A 5,201-nucleotide genomic window follows, 5' to 3' on the forward strand; every position below is an offset into this window, starting at 1 on the left:
GCATGTCTTAAATATCTTGTAGCATCTCCTATCTTTGTGGTTCTTGACATAGCTTTTTATACGGGTTCACCAAATGTAGGGGGAGAAGGGAGAGGCCATAGGGTTCAAGCGACAAGATAGGAGAGGTGAAAAAATCAAGATGAAACCAAAAGACACTAAATAAGTTCTCGAAGAAAACTCCGTACATGGTAGCAGCGCACACAAGTTACAAACTATGTGTCCAAGAAGGCGATGACTTGGGAAAAATTATGTCAAGGCAGTATCCTGACCACACTATGCAACTTTTAAATTCTTTGCCACACCCCCAATACAATGAAAAATAAAATCCTTTAACACCTATAGTAGTATGTATCTCTTCATGAAAATGTTTCCAAATATAGGACTCGTGGGCAAGCCTTTCTAGGCTAAAGACACCTGGAAAGTGGACATTCACACTATTTTGGAGACCAAATTTGAACCTAGAAAAGCTATTCACGTCCTAATTAAATCTCCCATAAGCATATATCTGAAATGCTTGTATAGATGTCTTGCCCATGCTTTTTCTTCACTAAATGTGTAGCCACACGATAGCATCCTTACATGAGGAGTTTCTAGTACTTACTACTGTCAAATTTTTTTTTTTACATAGGATGGAGGATAGAATTGATATACATCTACATATGCCATAGAAGGTCAAATGCATGGAAGATAGTAAAGAGTGGCATAGGGAATCCCAAGTGTTTAAATGAAGAGGACTAGAGGAGGTTCAAAGAGGAGATTGTAAACTTTTTAAGGTGATGGTAGCAATAGCAAAATGCACCAAGGTTTAGGAACCTTGTATTACCTTGGGAGTGACAGCCACAAGACCTACATGGAGGACTATTAGTTATGTTGACTTTCATATTTTATGTGTTTCTTGTATAATAACCTAATTCTAACAATGCTACCTTGTCCTTTTTACTACATCACATAAAAATCGTGATCCTATAGACTTGGAGATAAAATATGTGCAGGAAAGACATGGTTTGACTACACTTATTGAGACAAGCTATATGCACGCAGTGGTATAGTATTTCATGCCTCTTTAATGTTTCCATTTTTAATTCTATTGATGCATTGTCTACTATGGATAAATATTTGATTATGTTACAAACTCCTTTTTATGATTTGTTATGTCAGGACAAGCTATTTAATAGTGACCAATTATAGGCAGAGCTTCAATTCATGGAGCACCCCTCTCATTTTTTTCCTTGTGCTCCATACATACTTTTCCAATTGATTGTATCTATCTTTCTTTATACACAATTTTTCCTTTATTGTGTGTGGCTCACATTAGTAACTTTTATAAAGAGTTTTCTATATTGTTGTTTCTCTTTCTTATCATTCAATATAGACTATAGAATGTGATGTTATCATTGTACTTATTTATACATTCAATCAATGGATTCCTTGTTTTTGGTGAATCATAATGTATAATTTTTAAAACTTAGCTATATGTTAGATTGTAAATAAACTATGAAAGAATATTCTGCCTATGTGGCTCAAAGGATGGCAATTTTGCATGTCCTTCCAACCTTTTTTTTGTTTGTAACCATTGCTGTTTACGTCAAAAATTTACATGCAACTATCGCTATTAGCATCGCATTTACTACAATGGTCACTATTTTCATCAATATTTGCATCGGTATTTTTGTCGTTATATAGTGACTCATATAACCACACAAATACCGATGTAAATAGTAGCAATGATTTTCTAGCGATGGTATTACTAATGACGGGGGAAAATTTTTCCATGACTAATTTTGTCACTTTATCTGATCTATATGTTGTAATATAAAAAGTTTAATCAATCCCCCAAGGATTGGCCAACTAATGAGGGGTAAAAAACCATTGGGGATAGCTAGATCTTCCACCTCCTAGGCCATTCTATGGGGTTCATGGTCTCTATGAAATAGAGATGGCAATGGTTTGTCATGCTCAAACATATTTTAATCGCCTTTGCTATCTATTTCTTAGCTTGTTGGAGACCTATTAAAGTAAGGTTACTAACTAAAGTAAAAAAATTAACTAACGTTAATAACTAACTAACATTAAAAATAAATAAATAAATAAAATTGAGAGTCATAACTCAATATTTTTTATGAATTAACAAGGACCGTAGCCACCCTTCATGGAAGTTACAATGTGAACAAGAGAGATGAGCTGTATTAATCACTAATGTTAATGTGTATAGTAAGGATGATCTAAAAATATTAAATTTTTGGACAAGACTAGATTATTTTAGATATTATCTTTTTTTATTAAAAAAAGATATGGAGATTTCTAAAACTAAATGTCATTTAAAATAAAAGACAGGTGATGTTTCAGTTAGTTTGAAGATTTTATAAAAAGAAAAATAAAGAAAAGCGATTGGCAAAATCACGTGCACCGCGATCGTAGTCTACAGGCAGTAGATAGCACTTCGAACAGAGAAAAGAAGAATGAGTGAACTAAGAGCTTTCTAATCAAGAGTCTTGGGGTTTTACCCCTTTTGGAACCAATGGAACCATCAAATTTATGATCTGAGCATCAGATCACTAATCTTTCCAAGATCCCCCTCCACAAAGAGCTCCTCTTCTCAGTCACAACCCTTCTTCTCCAATTTACTATAAATAAGAGGCATGGGGGGCAGTTAGGGAGACATAAGGAGACCCCGAGAGGCTGCGAGAGAGAGGTAGAGAAAGAGAGGTAGAAGGATACCCCTTCAGGAGGCTGCAAGAAGAAGCTAGAGCGAGAGAGAGAGAGAGAGAGAGAAAGAGAGAGGAAGAGATTTAGCTCAATTCCCTTGTCTCGACCTTTAACTAAGTCATATTCTCTTACGCTCTCTCATCTCAAATCTATTCCACCTTCCCTATCTCTCAAACCAATCGTAGACGATGGCTCCAAAGCGACCAAGTGGAAAAACCATGGGGACCAATGCAACCGGTCAAGCAACGAGTATTGCCAATGATACGGGAGTGTCCGAGGTTGCGGGAGTTGCCACTACCAATGGAACATCGGGTGTGGCTAATGCAAGTACAAGTAAAGACAAAGTTCCTAATGTCATCATGCTGCCAAACCAGGTTATTCATTACTAGATTATTATTTTGCTATATAAGATAATTACATAAGATATTAGCTTCCATATTCTACACTTACACAAATTGATAACTCATCTAGAAAACATATTAGTACAAGCATAAACAATTAATTGCTATGATTTGTAGCTAGATTAATTGAGATTCTAAGTCATAAAATCATGTTGGAATTAATTGCCAAAGGTTATTACACATATGTCTATGCACATTCGATATAGTTATGGCCAAATGCGACAAGGTTACGAGTTGACTAGAGATGGTTATAGAAATTGATTATTAAGAGTCCTATAGATCATCTCGTTGAGTTATTGGCACAATATATTTCTTTAAGGAATTTTACTTATGTTGGGTAAGATAGCCCAAACGGGAAATTCATGCCTTGCTTAACATGTTATAAGAGATGCACTCAAGACTTCTTTATGGGGAGGAGAATCCTCATTAGAATGTAAGGTTACCTTAGGATAAGGTCTACCTTGGCTATGTGAAGCTGTGAATTGCATGATGGGGTGATTGTCATTGCATCATTTGATATACATTTAAAAGGACTGTTTATGTTTACTAGAATCTAGATCTCTGATTGAAATTATTGTCAAACAGAATAAAGGAAGGATCGCGCTAGGCTACCCCCAAGCTAGCGGCGAGACCCTACTCCAAGGGGGTCATGATTATTGCTACAAGAGGCTTGGACCAGCTCCATAGGTGAAAGGTCTGTCAATAGGGATAGTCTCGAACAGTAGGAAATGTACGTGCGAGAGGGGGCTGTTGCTGTAAATCCTGCATTGTTCTCAGAATCTGACGAGCCCCTTTGTGACCCAGGACGGGATCTTGGAACCCTAAATACTAGTTATGAGGGTGGAATCTTGGTGGACAAAATATCCTTATGGAATTCTATGTATCTTCTACTGGGATGAAAAGATGGAAATTGTAATAAGATTCCAATATAATAAAGAATTTTGATTTACTGTTTGAATTGTATGCATGTTGGTGAGATAAATTATGTGAAGGAACCTGTGATTTAATGGACTAATTAAGGAAGATGGTTGTATATGTTCCAATAAATGTGCTGTAGGCAATTAAAAAACCTAAAGATGACCCATCATCAAAGGAAAGCGGGTGGATGTAACCCCCGACGGGTCCGTCCAATAGTAGGGTGGTCTCGGTTAGCTGGGAGCTGGAAATAGAAATAGAAAGACAATAAATTGACCAACTAGTCGTTAGGTAGAACCGACTTGCATTGTTTTAGGGGGCCAGAATGGGATTTTGCCTAATGGGCATAAAGGTTGACGTACCGCACTCCCCTCCGTCTCCCATTCTCTTTGAACCAAGTGCAATGGCAAGTCCTCTTCAGATCGAGTAATCTTCTCAAAGTGGAACTCGAAATTACTGACGCTAGCTCGCTGCTAGGAGACCCATCCGATTTTAGGAACCTAAAACTTCAAGTCCATTCTAGAGGGTTCATTTGGAACTCTTCCATTGCGAAGTAGACTCAGTAGGGCCTAAGTGACAAACCCCGTGATGTTCCAAGGGAGCACCCAATGGCATCATTTTCAGAAAACCTACTAATGGACTACTAAAAGCTATGCCGTGGATTGAGACTAGTGGACACCTCACAATTGGTATCAGAGCCCACATTAGAATAGCTTACGACGTAAGCTTAAGAAAAATATTTTTTCTAAGCATAGCCTAGGACATGTTTTCTTCTCTTTATTAATGTATGTTTTTGAATTATGACAAAGTAACAAATCTTGGAAACGAGTCTTGATCTTTTGAGTAATGTTTATGTCAGCTATGCATTCATCCATTTTTGCCTAGAGAATTCAGATGATGCGGGTACTAGATCAGTTATACAACCCCTCGCCTCTATATCGTGAAAGACGGTGGATGATTAGCAGAGGATATTGCTATATCGATGCAAGCTATCTAGCTTATCTTTAAAATAATCTGAAAAGGGTTAAATGGATGGAAGATCTTAAAGTTGTCAAGATCTATTTATTTCATGAGGCCAGTGTAAACTCAACCCTGTATACTAAAGGCAAGGAGATCAAACTAAACCAGTATATCTATAAGGAAGTTACGAATATCCTTCTGACTGACAGAATAAAAGTC

This window comes from Lygodium microphyllum, chromosome 8, assembly GCF_053477565.2.
Source record: "Lygodium microphyllum isolate KBCC chromosome 8, Lygodium_microphyllum_v1.1.10, whole genome shotgun sequence".
NCBI classification, from domain to species: Eukaryota; Viridiplantae; Streptophyta; class Polypodiopsida; order Schizaeales; family Lygodiaceae; genus Lygodium; species Lygodium microphyllum.